The sequence below is a fragment of the Meles meles genome, chromosome 7 (genome assembly GCF_922984935.1).
Source record: "Meles meles chromosome 7, mMelMel3.1 paternal haplotype, whole genome shotgun sequence".
NCBI lineage: Eukaryota > Metazoa > Chordata > Mammalia > Carnivora > Mustelidae > Meles > Meles meles.
In genome coordinates, this window is record NC_060072.1 from 97,148,719 (window position 1) to 97,165,706 (window position 16,988).

A 16,988-nucleotide genomic window follows, 5' to 3' on the forward strand; every position below is an offset into this window, starting at 1 on the left:
ATTTTACACTATGCTTAAAAACTGCAAAAGTATACATTTTTAGCAATTTACCTTAACAGTTTATTATTCCAAATATGGAAAATGACATATGTACAAGGTTATTCATACAGCACTCTTTGTAATTGCCAAAGACTGGGGAAAAAAATCAAAATTCTCTTAAATAGAAGAATTATAAAAAATAAGCAGTACAAACATATCCTATAATACACTTTAGACATACTCAAGAATAAGGAAATTCTTGTACTTATAAATTATACTGCTAAGTAAAAAAAGCTAGACATAGAACCATTTTTGTAAAATGGGAGAAACAGAATATATATATTTACATATATATTATATTTTATGCTTATAAGAACATAGGATGCAGGGCACCTGGGTGGCTCAGTGGGTTAAGCATCTGCCTTTGGCTCAGGTCATGATCTCAGGGTCCTGGGATCAAGCCCCGCATAGGGCTCCCTGCTTGGTGGGGAGTCTGCTTCTCTCTCTACCTCTGATCCTCCCCCCTGGCTTGTGCTCTCTCTCTCTCAAATAAATAAAAATCTCTAAAAAAATTTTTTTAAGATTTTATTTATTTGACAGACACAGATCACAAGCAGGCAGAGAGGCAGGCAGAGAGAGAGGGGGAAGCAGGCTCCCTGCAGAGCAGAGCCCAATGCGAGGCTCAATCCCAGGACCCTAGATCACGACCTGAGCTGAAGACTGAGGCTTTAACCCGCTGAGCCACCCAGGCACCCATTAAAACTTTTTTTAAATTAATTTTTTTAAAAAGGATATAGAATGCACAAAAACGGGTAATAAAGCGGTAGTATTAGTTGCCTCTGGAAAGAGGAACTGACCAATTTCGGTTATAGGAGCAAGAAGAAAACTTCACTCCGCTTTTTTCTATCCTCAGAATTTCGAACCATGTAAGTGTAATACCAATTTAAAAAGTAAATCTAAGGGCGCATGGGTGGCTAAGTGGGTTAAAGCCTCTGCTTTCGGCTCAGGTCATGATCCTGGGATGGAGCCCTGCATCGGGCTCCGGGCTCTCTGCTCAGCAGGGAGCCTGCTTCCTCCTCTCTCTGCCTGCCTCTCTGCCTACTTGTGATCTCTGTCTGTCAAATAAATAAATAAAATCTTTAAAAAAAATAAAAATAAAAAAAAATAAAAAGTAAATCTAAAAATATGTAAAAAATCTTCATTTCACACAAGGAATAACGTCTTATCTTTTTTCCCTCTAGTCTCAAAAAATATCGACCCCTAATTTTTAACTGTATGTTCAGTGCTGCCTAAACTAAGTAACTATAATTAACATAAAAATAAAAGCAACCAATATGAAGCCTTTGAATTAATGTGTTAAGTGGTTAACTAGTGATTTGGGGGGAAGGTCAGAATCTTCACCTTTTACCTCATATACTTCTGAATTATTTAAATTTCTTACAATGAGTACATACTACTTTTGTAATTTGAAAAACGTCAAGATTGAAGACATTATATAAAAAATCTATAGTTCTGGGGCGCCTGGGTGGCTTAGTGGATTAAGCCGCTGCCTTCGGCTCAGGTCATGATCTCAGGGTCCTGGGATCAAGCCCCACATCGGGCTCTCTGCTCCGCAGGGAGCCTGCTTCCTCCTCTCTCTCTCTCTGCCTGCCTCTCTGCCTACTTGTGATCTCTCTGTCAAATAAATAAAATAAAAATCTTAAAAAAAAATCTATAGTTCTGACTTTGAATTGGAAATATTGATATGAACTTGTAATACAGTTTCTTCAAAAAAAAAAAAAAAAAAAAAAAGCCACCTTCGGGCTCCTGGGTGTCTTAGTCGTTAAGTGTCTGCCTTCAGCTCAGGTCCTGATCAAGTCCCACATCAGGCTCCCTGATCAGAAGGAAGACTGTTCTCCCTCTCCAACTCCTCCTGCTTGTGTTCCCTCTCTCGTCATCAAGTAAATAAATAAAATCTTTAAAAAAACCCAAAAAACAAAAAGACCACCTTATTTCCTAGCCTTGTTCACTGAAAACAGAAACAATGACCAACCCACTAAGCAATCAGTTCCTCTTACACACAGATTAGTCTCTAAACTTCATTTCCACAAAACAGAGAAGCTATCATAGCTAACAGGAGCAAATCAAAACAACACTAGAGTCAAAAAAAAAAGGCTGGAGTTAACCTGAAGAAGCTCCCATTTGCAAGATGAGGCAATCAATGAAACATCAATACAGATAAAACTGAAATGGGCTGAAACACATAAACAGGATTAAATTGCATTTTATAACAACAATTTAAAAAAGAAAACACTTATCAGTCACTTTTGCAGGGTGTTAGTGAACAAAGTCATTATTTTGAAAACAGTAGTAACTGTTAATTTAAAAGAAAGACTAAAGCATTTATCTCACCTTTCCTGTGCAAGATGTACCTCACAGTAACCAAACAGATGATGGAGAGGGTATCTCTTTATAAAAACATTCCAGCTAAAACAAATTAAGAAATGACAGAATTTGAGAATCACCATTTATAACACCTAATGAAGTTCAATGAAGTAAAGGAAATGTCAACAAGGATCATCAATGGCTGCTGACGTCACAAAATTAGACTACAGACATCACACACCTCCTCCTAATAGAAGTGCATTCTAAAGTATTCTAGCCAAAAACACTGAATCTGAACCTGGCCAAGTCTCTAGATTTAACTCCCAATTTGAAGGAAATGTTAAATGATACTACAATGTTAATCACCAAATCCATCTATGGGAAACTAATGAGCAGATGACTCAATCCTTCTAAACTGCAAAGAAAAAAGGCAGAGTGGCGGGGGAGGGGGGGAGTCTTTCAGAGTAAGACTTTAAAAATACAATGACCAATTACAAAGTACAGACTTTATTTGGATCCTATTTTTTTAATTTGAATCCTGTTTTAAACACATAGTCTGTTTTAAAAACTTATGATACAATCAAGAAAATAGGAACACCAGATATGTATTAAGAAATTATTGTTTATTATTTTAGATGTACAAATAGTATTGGTGTTGTTTTTTAAAGCCCTTACTTTTTAGATATATATACTGAAATATTTATGGATAAAATAATATGTCACAGATCTGCTTCAAAACAATCAGGAAGTGGGGGTAGGAGCATAGACAAAACCATGTTAGCAATAAGCTGCAACTGTATATGGGGGTTCATTTTACTATTTCCACTGCTTTTGGATGTTTGAAATTTTCCGTAATAAAGTTCTTTAGAAAGCAAATCTCAGGGCGCCTGGGTGGCTCAGTCAGTTAAACATCTAACTTTTGGTTTCAGCTCAAGTCATGGGTTGTGGGATTGAGCCCCACATCAGGCTCCACACTCAGTGGGGAGTCTGCCTAAGGATTCTCTCCCTTTGCCCTTTCCTCCACTCTATCAAATAAATCACCTTTTAAAAAAAAAAAAGATTTTTTTGAGAGTGTGTGTGTGCATAAGCAGGGGGAGGGGAAAAGGGAGAGGGAGAGCAGGGAGCTGAATGTGGGGCTTGTTCCCAGAATCCTGAGATCATGACCCAAGCCAAAGGCAGATGCTTAACCAACTAAGCCACCCAGGAGCCCTTCAAATAAATCTTTAAAAAAAATTTTTTTAAATAAAAAATAAAAAGCAAATCCCAAAAATAAAATATATATATTTGAAATACAACCAGTGAAATGAATTTGGATAGTAATCTTCTACTGAACCCCAGTTCCATACCTACCTCTTTCTCTACCTTTCTATATTGGTTTCTCTCTTCCTTTTGTGTTTCTTTGTACTGAACAATTAGTCTCAACTAAATTATACTGCATTCTGTTTATGCTACAGAATCTAAAATCCATTATATCTTTTTTTTTTTAAAGATTTTATTTATTTATTTGACAGAGAGAGAGATCACAAGCAGGCAGAGAGGCAGGCAGAGAGGGGGAGACAGGCTCCCTGCTGAGCAGAGAGCCCGATGCGGGGCTCAATCCCAGGACCCATGACCTGAGCCGAAGACAGAGGCTTTAACCCACTGAGCCACACAGGTGCCCCCATTATATCTACTGTTTTAATCATCAAATGTTCATGTTTTATCTCACGGCCAGCCAATAAGGTCCTTTAACACACAGAAAAAAATTTAAACTCCACAGCCCTAGAATGATGCTGAACATTCTAATAATCCTAAGCACCTTATGTGACACTTAAGTTGTCTCTGGAAAACCCTAGGACCTATGGAAATATGTAATATTCTTCTTTGTCAACCTAAGGGCCACTCTGTGGTAAAATTAAGTTTTTATTCTAGTAAAAGCACATAATATTTTCTTCAGATTTTACAGGGATCCCCTTTTGTGACATCAAAATGCTGTTTCTAGCAGGTTTAGGCAAGCTACTAAGCACAAGTTTTTCCTTCCAGAATTCAAATGGGCATATATTTACACTGCTTCAAAGAAACAGAATTATATATTACTGGGAGTTTTTTTCTAAAAGATTTTATTTATTTGAGAAAGAGAGAGCACATGTGAGAGAAAGCACGAGCGGAGGGAGAGGCAGAGGAAGAGGGATAAGCAGACTCCCCACCCAAGGGGGACCCCAACTCAGACAATCCCAGGAACCTGGGATCATGACCTGAGCCAAAGGCAAAACTTAACCAACTGAGCCACACAGTGGCTATATATTACTAGAACTAAATACAAATTTTGTTAGTTAAGTGACTGGTTAAATGAGCTGAAGTCATTTAATGAAATTTCAGCTACAATGTAAAAAGAGAGCTTACCCAAACCAATAGTCTCAAAGCCCAGGAAACAACTCACTACCTAATTGGAGACTAATCAAGACTGCTAGAAAATAAAATCTATTGGGGGTGCCTGGGTGCTCAGTCGGTTGTATGTCTCTGCCTTGATCCTGGGGTCCTGGATTGAGCCCTACATGGGGCTCCCTGTTCAGCTGGGAGCCTGCTTCTCCCTCTCCCTCTGTCCGTCCCCCCTGCTTGTGCTCAATCTCTCTCTCTCAAATAAAATCTTTGATAGAAAGAAGGAGGGAGGGAGGGAAGAGAGGGAGGAAGGAAGAAAAACCATCCTGCTACCTCCTTCATAATATTTTGTCTCAATAAATAGTAAATTCTTTGAGGGCAGCTCATTTCTCCAAAATAAGGTCCCTCATTCTAGAATTCATCTATGGGAGCCCAGCAGGAAGAAAGGAGGAAAAAGCACACAGGCTTAATTCAACAAGAGTAATACATGGATTCCTTGTCAATTTTTTTTACATTTCACCATTTGCATAAATCTAGGGTCAGAAAAAAACATACATTCCATTTGTATGGATTTTTCTTGGTTCACAATAATTTTATTGGCGGGGTGCCTGGGTGGCTCAGTCATTAAACATCTGCCTTTGGCTCAGGTCATGATCCCAGGGGCCTGGGATCAAGTCCCACATGAGGCTCCCTGCTGGGCAAGAAGCTTGCTTCTCCCTCTCGCACTCTCCCTGCTTGTGTTTCCTCTCTCACTGTGTCTCTCTCTGTCAAATAAATAAAATCTTTAAAATAATAATAATAATAATAATAATAATAATTTTATTGGCATTTTCCCAGCATCCTTAAAATGTCTTACTATAGAAGCAACAAAGTCCTATATTTCCACTTGCCAAATCGGGTAGTAAACACATCACATTCACTCTAAATGTAAAATCTTACTCTATTTTAACTTATATTTAAATTAGTTACTTAAAATAACCATTCCTTTCATTTCCTTTTTCTTTTGTTGAAGTCCTATCAACTCCATCAACAGCTTTCTGCATTTCATGTACTGTTAAACATACATGGAATTAGTTTCTCCTCAAAATATTCCAAAAAATCTGAATTCACGCACATGCAAAACAATTCCATGCCCTAAAATTCACCCACAAATACCTAAATACAATGCTCACCTGACCTCTAGCTCAGATGTAATGCCCCATCCATCCAGGTAAAGTATAAAAACTGTACTTATCAAGCGTTATTTGGGAGACAGTAAGGAAGAATAGTGAGTAGCTTCCAGCAATTCAGCCAAGAGGGGAAAAAATTATCCCCTCCACACCCAGAGCCTAGGCTCTAACAAGTTTCCAGCAACAGTCAAATAAAATTCTCAGAATAGTCCTGACATTTCACTGGACTCTGTCTTAATTAAGCAGTCTGAGTGACAGTGCAAAAATTAATTTGAAGCTACCTTTCCTCTTCTTTACTCTGAAAAGCTGAATATTGTCTGTCTTGACTATTAAAATCCCCAGAGATTTCAGTTCTGCAGGAGCTCTACATGGTTCTAAATTTAGACAAGTAATAGAAATAGTTGGAAGGCAGGCAATTCATTTTAATATCTGAACTTTTATGTTGCCAGGCAGCTAATTTCTTAAGTAATCTTAGAGCAGTCATCCACATAAGAGAATAAATATATAAGCCATATAATCACTGATAGACCAGTAATGGTGTTAATTAAAACATTATCTATAACTTCTGGAAATGACCAACACCTCCCTCCCTCCAAAAACAGGCTGTATTTCCTCCACAAGGAAAACAGGATTTTAAATATTTCAACAGAACATGTTAATGGCACATCATCACTTTCCTTACAGTTTATTTATGTTTCTACACCAAGGGAACATACAGATAGGTTTAATCGGTTTCATCTTTAACATAAAATGCTTTTGTGGAAGGAAGTGACATATCTTGTTTCACGTAGAATCCTAGAGCAAGATGTTCTTAAGCTCCTGGACCATAAGCGATTGTGGCATACCAGATCCCAATTCTAAGCCTAACTATTTTGGATTCTCTAAAACATTAGACCTTGTAAGGACCCTAACCATGTCAGTTTTCCTAGATCGAAGTCCAGTTTTCCTACTCAAAGTCCAGTATACAGGTGAATGCAAGTTCAAGTTCAAAGCACTAAGTATGAAAGACCTGGTTTGGAGTTTCCCTATCCAAAGACATTTTAATTTAGACAGCAGAAGATAGAACAAGGGAAACAACTCTTTAAGTGGCTGTACTACAGGAAGAAAAGATCTGGATTACATGAAAGTAAGGATATGAAAACTTATTTTCACCTTCACACCAAGTTAGGAAAAAAAATCAATACAATTGCCAATTTTCTGCACAATACTTTGCCTCCCATGGCAAGTCATTAGAGTTGCCTCTAACAGACCATTCTGAGAAATAATTCCGTTTAGACACTTTATCAGGTAAATCTGAAAAGACACAGAAGGGTCTCAGATCTGGAAATCACTCTGTTTTTTCTTAATTGGAAATAACTAGTATCATAAAGATAGCAAAGGATAATTAAGAAAAGAGGTGGTTCTCCTTTAAAGAATCATTTGCCACTAAAGAAATCAAGGTTTCTTACAGAAATGATTGCTTCCAGGTCTGAAGCAAGTAAAGTACAAAGTGAGCCCAAAATACCTTGTATCTTGTCAAAAATGTTTAACCTGAATCTAATCATGACAAATCCAAATTTTAAAACATTCTTCAACATATGTACCCCGGATTCTATAAAAATATCAATGACATGAAAAACAAAAAAGAGGGAAGAGAAACACTCTGAACGAAAATACTGCACAAAAAAAAAAAAAAAAGACCATTAAATGCAACGTACGATCCCTGAATAAATCCAAGATTGGAAGGAAAGCTATAAAGCAGTATTCTCAATTGTTGAAATAATTGGGGTCTGAGCGTAGACTATACAGAATAATTACATCACTAAAATATTCTGAATGTGATAATGAGTTTGATAATACTATTGTGCTAATAAAGGAAAACAACTTGTCTTTAAGCAATACATGCTTAAGAAATTTGAGGGTGGGGGTGCCTGGGTGGCTCAGTCGGTTAAACGCCTGCCTTTGGCTCAAGTCATGATGTCAGGGTCCTGGGATTAAGCCCTGCATTGGGCTCCCTCCTCAGTGGGGAAACTATGCTTTTCCCCTTGCTTCTGCACACTCTCTTTAATAAATAAAATCTTTCAGGGCGCCTGGGTGGCTCAGTGGGTTAAGCCGCTGGCTTCGGCTCAGGTCATGATCTCAGGGTCCTGGGATCAAGTCCCACATCAGGCTCTCTGCTTGGCAGGGAGCCTGCTTCCCTCTCTCTCTCAGTCTGCCTGCCTCTCTGCCTACTTGTGATCTCTCTCTCTCGCTGTCAAATAAATAAATAAAATCTTTTAAAAAAATAAATAAATAAATAAAAATAAAATCTTTCAAAAAAAAAAGAAAGAAAGAAATTTGGGGGTGAAATTTTCTTTTCTTTTTTTTAAGCAGGCTCCAACCTAGGCATGGAGCTCAATGAGGGGGGCTTGAACCCATGATCCTGAGATCAAGACCTCAGCGGAAATCAAGAGTCAAATGTTTAACCGACTGAGCCACCCAGACCCCCCAGGTGAAGTTTTCTGAGTCTATAAGATACTAATAAAAGTTTCCTGATTTCCTATTACACTAATATAAATTCCTAATATACAATGAAAAATAAAGTATATATGTGTAGGGACGAAAGGGGGAGAAAGGTGGATAGAGAAAAAGGAAGAGGAAGGGGGTAAAGAGAGTCTAAGAGCACAAATGTGGTAAAATATTTGACAAATATAGGTAGATGTCACATTGGTTTTCAATATATCACTCTTTTCAGCTTCCTGTAAGTTCAGAATTCTTCTAAATAAGAAAGTTGGGGTGTTGGGTGCCTGGGTGGCTCAGTGGGTTAAGCCTCTGCCTTCGGCTCTGGTCATGATCCCAGGGTCCTGGGATCGAGGCCCGCATCAGGCTCTCTGCTCAGTGGGGAGCCTGCTTCCCCCCTCTCTCTGCCTGCTTCTCTGCCTGCTTGTGATCTCTCTCTCGCTCGCTGTCAAATAAATAAATAAAAATCTTAAAAAAAAAAAAAAAAGTTGGGGTGCAAAAGAACAAGAAACAAAATAACCCAAACTTTTATCGAAGTGGGGTTTTAGGAAGTGAATGGGATTAGTGCCTTATAAAAAAGGTTCCAGAGAGATCCCTATCCCATTCCACCATGTGAGACCACAGTGAGCAGCAGATAGCTATGAACCAGGAAGAAGGCCTTCACTAGAACGGGACCATGCAGGTGCCTTGATCTTGGACTTCCCAGTCTCTAGAACTGTGAGAAATAAATTTCTGTTAGTAAGCCATACAGTATGTGGTACTTTGTTAGAGCAGCCCAAACAGACAAAAGACACTCTCTAAGCCTCAGCTGTAAAACAGGGAGATTACAGGGATGCCTGGGTGGCTCAGTGGTTAAAGCCTCTGCTTTCGCCTCAGATCATGATCCCAGGGTCCTGGGATTGAGTCCCACATCGGGCTCTCTGCTCAGCAGGGAGCCTACTTCCCTTCCCCTCTCTCAGCCTGCCTCTCTGCCTACTTGTGATATCTGTCTGTCAAATAAATAAATAAATAAAATCTTCGGGAAAAAAAGAGATATTACAGTACTACTCCATGAGGATTATTACTCTCAGCATTAAATGATCCCATACGTGCTATTATTATACTTACATAATATCACATTCTTTGTTCACTTATCTTGTAAGTATGGGGAAACTGGACCAATTTTTAGCCTTTCTGTGTCTTGGCAACAAGTTTACAACCAACAGTAACTTTATTAAAATTTTGTGAACTGCCAAATACATCCAAATTCAAATAAAAGAGTTAAAATGCATTCCATCTAAGGACCAATAAAAATAAATCCACCATTAGCACAAATAACAGAGCTAGTATACTCTCAAGTACCCATCAATGGTTAAGCAACAGCTTCTCACAGCTTGTATTTACTCCTAACCTAAATACTACTCACAGGCTTGCCTTGGTCCAAAAAATATCGAACTTTACATTAAAATCCAAAGCCATCAGGCCAGAAGTGCCTCTCAACTCCTATTTCCTAGAGCTTCATCTCAGCTCTCATCACTCCACAAGTTTGCCCCAGTGATCTCATATCCTATCCTGGATTGAATCGCCTTCAGTTGCAAATCCTAAACACCCTGTCTCTCTCTAGAGCTCCAGATTCATTTACAAAATCAGCTGACACACATTTCCAAAGGTGAACTCTCTACCAACACTCTTCTAATCACAACCAGAACCCCTTTTAGTGATATAATTGACATATAACATTAGTTATTAGTGTAAAACATGACTTAACATATGTATATGTTACAAAATGATCACAGTCTTATTAAATCCATCACCAGACATAGTTACAATTTTTTTCTTATGATAAGAACTGTTAAGATCTACCATTAACAATGTTCAAACATATAATACAGTATTATTAACTATTAACTATAGCCACCATGCTGTACATGAAATCCCCAAGGCTTTTTTTAATAACTGGAAGTTTGTACCTTTTCTCCATTTTAACCCATTTTGCCCACTCCCACTCCTGCAACCACCAATCTGTTCTCTGTAGCTGTAAGGTTCTGTGGGGTTTTTTAGATTCCACATAATTAGTGAGATCATAGAGTATTTTGTCTTTCATTGACTTATTTCACTTAGCATAATGCCCTCAAGGTCCATCCATACTGTCATAAATAGCAGGATTTCCTTTTTTTTTTTAATATGATTTGCAAAATTTTTCTTCCATTCAGGTTATTTGTTCATTTTGTTAACAGTTTCCTTTGCTGTACAAAAGCTTTTCTTAAATTATTTTTAAAATAATTTCTATGTCCAACATGGTACTCAAACTTGATCTCCAATTGGAGATCAAGAGTCACATGCTCTACTGAGCCAGCCAAGCACCCTCCCCCATGTAAAAGCGTTTTGTGTGATATAGTTCCACTTGTATATTTTTGCTTTTGTTACCTTTGATTTTGGTGTGAAATTTTTAAAAATCATCACAAAAATGCAGATGGCAAGGAAAACACAATGTTTTCCTCTATGAGTTTTATGGATCCAGGTCTGTTTCCTGGATCTTTAATTCATTTTTTAATTTTTATGTATGATACAAGATAGCTGTCCAGTCTACCCAACTCCATTTATTGAAGAGACTATCCTTTCCCCACTGTATATTCTTGGCTGCTTTATCATAAATTAATTGACCATATACGCCTGGGTTTGCTTTGGGCTCTATTCTGTTCCATTAATCTATGTGTCTGTTTTCATGCCATTACACCATTTTGATTACTACAACTTTGTAATATAGTTTGAAGTCAAGAAATGTGATGCCTTTAGTTTTGTTCTCAAGCTTCTTTGGCTATTCAGAGTCTTTTGTGGTTCCATACAATTTTAGGATTGTTTGCTCTCTCTGTGAAAAATGCCAGTGGAATGTAGATAGGGATTACACTGAATCTACAGATTGCTTTGAGTAGTATGGACATTTTAACAATATTAATTCTTCTAATCCATGAAAATAGACTATCTTTCCATTTATTTGTATCTTCAATTTATTTCATCAATGACTCAGAGTTTTCAATGTAATGGTCCTTCATCTCCTTGGTTAAATTTATTCCTAGGTATTTTATTATTTTTGATACAATTGTAAATAGTACTATTTTCTTAGTATTTCTGATAGTTCATTATTAGTGTATAGAAATATAACTGACTTTTGTATACTAATTTTGTATCCTACAACTTTACTGAATGCAATATTAGTTCTAACTTTTTTTTTGGTGTTTTAAGGTCTTCTATATAAAATGTCACATGCAGAGGCAGTTTTACTTTCTTCCTTTCTGATTTGGATGCCATTTACTTCTTTTTCTTGCTCAACTACTCCACTTAGAACTTTTAGAAGTCACTATGCTGAATAAAAGTGGCAAAGAAGAGGCACAGTTGGTTAAGCATCTGACTCTTGGTTTGGCCCAGATCATGATCTTGCAGTTGTGAGATCTAGCCCCACACCACACTCCGTGTTCAGGGCCGAGTCTGCTTCAGATTCTCATTCTCTCCCCCTCTGTTCTTTTCTTGCTCTCTCTCTAAAATAAATAAAATTTAAAAAAAAATTAAAAGGTGACAAATAAAAGCTTTCAGTTATTCACTGTTGAGTACAACATAAGCTGTGGGCTTGTGATATATGGCCTTCATTGCACTGAGGTACATTCTCTCCATATCCACTTACTGGGTTTTTATCATAAATGGATGTCAAGCTTTGTCAAATGCTTTTTCTGCATTTATTGAGATGATCGTGTTTTTTAGCTTTCATTTTGTTAAAGTGGTATTATCAGACTGACTGATTTGCAAATGCTGAACCATCCTTGCATCCCTGGAATAAATCGGACTTGATTACAACCTATGATCCTTTTAATGTATTGCTGAATTCTGTCTGCTAATATTTTGTTGAGGATTTTTGCATACATGAGGATTCATTGGAGATACCGGCCTGTAATTCTCTTTTCTTATAGTTCCATCGTCTGGCTTTGGTATCACGGTTATTCCGGCCTCTGAAAATATGTATGGAAGTATTCCCTCCTACTTTTTGGAAGAGTCTGAGAAATATTGGTATTAATTCTTCTTTAAATATTTCACAGAATTCACCAGTGAACCCATCTGGTCCTGGGCTTTTGTTTCTTGGGAAGCTTTTGATTACTGGTTCAATCTCCTTATCAGTAATGGGTCTGTTCAGATTTTCTACTTCATGATTCAGTCTTGTTAGGTTGTATGTTTCTAGGAATTTATCCATTTCTTCTATGTTGCCCAATTTGTTGGAATATAATCATTCATGGTATTTCTTAGGATCCTTTATTTTTTTTTGTGGTATCAGTTGTAATGTCTTCTCTTTCATTTCTGATTTTGAAGCTTCTCTCTTTTCTTCTTGGTAAGCCTAGCTAAAGATTTGTCTATTTTGTTTATCTTTTCAAACAACCAGTTCTTTGTTTCATTGATCTTTTCTATCATCTTTTTAGTCTCTATTTCATTTACTTCTGCTCTGATCTTTGTTATTTCCTTCCTTCCACTAACTTTGGGCTTAATTCAACCTCTTCTTTTTCTAGTTTCTTTTTTTTTCCTTTTGGTGGGCACCAAAGTTTACTGAGTGATAGTAAAGTGATTAGTACAAAGCTCTCAAAGAGGGAGGCGAACCCGAGAGGGTTAACCTTTAGTTTCTTGAGGTATTAAAGTTAGATTACTTGACATCTCTCTTGTTTCTTAATGTAAGTATTTATCACTATCAACTTCCCTTTTAGAACTGCTTTTGCAGCATCCCATAGGTTTAGTATTTTGCATATTATATTTCCATTTTTACTCATCTCTGGGTATTTTTCTGTTCTTCTTGATTGCTTCTCTGATCCAATGGTTGTTCAATCAAGAGCATGTTGTTTGATCTCTAAATATTTGTAGATTTCCCAGCTTTTTTCTTTTTTTTTTTTTTAAGATTTTATTTATTTGACAGGGAAAGAGATACCACAAGTAGGCAGAGAGGCAGCAGAGGGAGATGGGGAAGCAGGATCCCTGCTGGGCAGAGAGCTTGATGCAGGCCTTGATCCCAGGACCCTAAGACCATGACCTGAGCTGAAGGCAGAGGCTTAACCCACTGAGCCACCCAGGCGCCCCTCTTCTTTTTCTAATAAACTTTTTTCTTAAAGATTTTATTTGACAGAGAGACAGAGGGGGAGAGCACGCACAAGCACACAAGGGGGGAGCAGGAGAGGGAGAGGGAGAAGGAGGCTCTCTGCTGAACAGGGACCCCAATGCAGGGCTTGACCCCCTTAACCAAGTCATCCAGGTGCCCCTCAGGGTTTTTTTTTCTAACTTATTTCTCGTTTCATACCATTGTAGCTGGGAAAGATTCTTGACATAATTTCTATCTTCTTAAATTTACTAAGACTTGTTTTGTGGCTTAACATATTATCTGTCCTGAAGAATATTCTGTGAGCACTTGAGAATGTTTTTTTCTCTTGATTTTGGATAGAATGTTCTGTGTATATCTGTTAAGTCCATCTGGTCTAACATGTCACTTAAGGGAATGCTTCCTTACTGATTCTCTGTTTGGATTTCTATCCCTTTATCAAAGTAGGGTATCAAAGTCCCCTATTACTATATTGCTATTTCTCCCTTTCTCTGTTAATATTTGCTTTATACATTTAGGTGCTCCCAAACCTACCCCTTTCTTATTTCAGTTAACAATACCACCCATTCACCCAAGACAGAAATTGAGAATCATTTATTCACATTATGCACCATCTCCTTGATCCATCTGATCTCAGCTCCTGTCCCCTCTTCTCTGCTTCTATCACTTCTGAGCAAAGAATTTAGTTAATGAAGCAAGACCTCCAGAGTTCTTTTTTGCCTCCCACGGAGCAGCTGGCTATGTTCCTAATGGTAACTGCTCTATTGGCCTCTATCACTGAATAACTAGAAGCATCTGACCTACCCTTGATGGACGTGTAGCACGAATGAGAAATAAATTGTTGTTTCCAGCTATTGAGAGTGTGGGTTTGTTTCTTACCCAGCATACCCTGGTTTATCTAGATTTCAACTTCTTCTGCATGGACTACAACACCAGCCTCCTAATTAGTGTTTCCACTCTACTCTATATCCCCTATAAGTATTTCTCCAGGGGCACCTGGGTGGCTCAATCATTAAGCATCTACCTTCGGCTCAGGTCGTGATCCCAGGGTCCTGGGATCAAGCTCCGCACAAGGCTCCCTGCTCTGCAAGGAGCCTGCTTTTCCCTCTCCCACTCCCACTGCTTGTGTTTCCTCTCTTGCTGTATCTCTGTCAAAGAAATAAAATCTTTAAAAATACATATATATATTTCTCCAAATTGCTACCAGAGTTACTTTTGTAAAACAAACATTTCTATGACTAAAATCTCCAGGATGCCTGGTAGCTCAGTCGACTGAGCATCTGACTCTTTGGCTTTGACTCAGGTCAGGATCTCATGGGTTGTGGGATTGGCCCCATGTCAGGCTCTGTGCTCAGCAGGGAATCTGCTTGAAGATTCTCTCCCTCTGTACCTCGCCTCCCCCTCATATGTTCTCCCTGTCTCTCTCTCTCTCAAATGAATAAATAAAGCCTTTAAAAAAATCTTCAGAGGTTTCTCTTTGCCTCAAAATATTCCAAATTCCTTAATATAGCTCTTAAAGTCTACCATAAGATCAGGCTCTCTATATATCCTCTCCAGCTATTCAAAATAGTGCTATATCTCCATACATACCATATTCTTTAATACTCCTAGGTCTTCACTCAGGCTACTCTCTCAACTTGAACTGCCTCCCTACCCTCACACCACCTCCCCCAACTTTGCTTGCCTACCCATATAGGACTCCCGGTCAGCTATCCCTCCCAGTCTCTCAACAACTACTCAAATTTGGCTCTCTTCTTAAGGCCCCTAAGGCCCCTATTTTAACAACACTTTTCAATACATCAGGCCCCTAACCCAAAGTATAAGTCTCTTTACAACACAAGGAAAAGTCCGTCAAGTTCCTTTGTTCAGATACCAAACATTTGTCCCCACCCCTTTCTTTACCTTTTCCTTCTATCTTAATAAAGAAGGTAACAATTCTACCTCTGTTCTGGATTTCATCTTCTCTACATGCTCCAAGACTTCACTCCATTATGACCACTCTCTATTGTCTTGCTCATTCCCCAAATATATAAATATGATCAAGTCTCTCATCTTCAAAAAACTCTTCCTTGAACCCCACAATCCCTCAGTACTATCCTCTGTCTCCACCTCTTTGTTTAAAATACAGGGCTTATTTGCCTTTATTTTCCCCAACTCCTATTTATTCCTCAACCCAATACAATTTGGTCTCTGCCTTCATCACTCCAGTGACCCTACTATCACTGATGTCACCAATGAACTGAGTGCCAAATCCAGTAAGTTCTTTTCTGTCCTTACCATACTTGACCTTTCTACCCCATTGACATAATTTCCTTCCTCCGCCTTCAAACTCTCTTCTCTAAGAGAGAAGTCATATATTTTATTGTATTGAAGTCACATATTTTATTGTTTGTCCATTTACCTTCCTCACTTCCTCAATTTTCTTCCAAGACTCCACTGCCATTAGCCACACCTTTAACTGTTAGTGTTCTTCAAGGCTCCCTCCTCAGGCTTCAACTTTTCAGTTTCAAAATGATCTTCAGATGACCCAATCCATTACTTCAACTATGGCGTATATACTGTTGATTCACAAATGTCTCTCCAGCCTCAAATTCTCTCTCCAGTTCCAACCTCATACACCCAACATCCTTTCAGGCATTTCCTACGTAGTTCCATAGGTACCTCAAATTCAACCAGCCTAGAACCAAACACCTCACCTTTATTTCCAAACACACAACTTTCTGTATTCCCTAACTCATCAATAATGTGACCATCCACCTTGGTATGGAATCCAGAAAACTAGGAGTCATCCACAAGCTCATCCCTCTCAGCACTATTCATTCTCTCTCTCTCTCTCATGAGAGTATGTACACACACACACACACACACACACACCCCTCCAATTCTAACTGGTTCTTCCTGCTAAATTTCTCTTGAATCTGTCCATCCCTGTGACTTGCAGGACCATTTCAGAGCCTACATCTTACCTAAATTATATTGACTGCCCTTAAACTGGACTCCCTGATTCCAGTCTATTTTCCAATTCAGTTCCCAATTTGTCACAAGGGATCTTTTATTTATTTATTTAAAGATTTTATTTATTTATTTGACAGAGAGAGAGAAATCACAAGTAGGCAGAGACGCAGACAGAGAGGGGGAGGAGGAAGCAGGCTCCCCGCTGAGCAGAGAGTCTGATGTGGGGCTCGATCCCAGGACTCCGAGATCATGACCTGAGCTGAAGGCAGAGGTTAACCCACTGAGACACGCAGGTGCCCTGCAAGTGCCTCAGTCAGTTTAGCATCTGTCTTTAGCTCTGGTCATGATACCAGGTACCTGGAATGGAGTCCTGCACTGGGCTCCTTGCTCAACAGGGAGGCTGCTTCTCCCTCATCTCCCCACCCTGCCCTGCTTATTCTCTCTCTTTCTCAAATAAATAAAATCTTTAAAAAACAAACAAACAAGCATGGATTTTTTACTGGGGGGGCCCATAACCCCCATGTTGTTCAAGGATTAACTATATTTTTTGTAATGTATAATAAAACATGAACTCCTTAAGG

General features: G+C 38.4%; 1 protein-coding gene across 22 annotated transcripts in view; it reads right to left on the minus strand.

The window, feature by feature from the left end:
• The window catches only part of R3HDM2 (R3H domain containing 2), a 158,808-nt gene that overhangs the window by 128,723 nt on the left and 13,097 nt on the right, over positions 1-16,988 (minus strand). For 19 of the 22 annotated variants that reach the window (XM_046011394.1, XM_046011397.1, XM_046011391.1 and 16 more), the window contains exon 2: positions 2,371-2,445. The exons of the other annotated variants lie outside the window; for them this stretch is intronic. The gene's annotated coding sequence lies outside the window, so the exon portion shown is untranslated. The remainder of the gene's footprint in view (positions 1-2,370; positions 2,446-16,988) is intronic. 22 annotated transcript variants of the gene reach the window in all.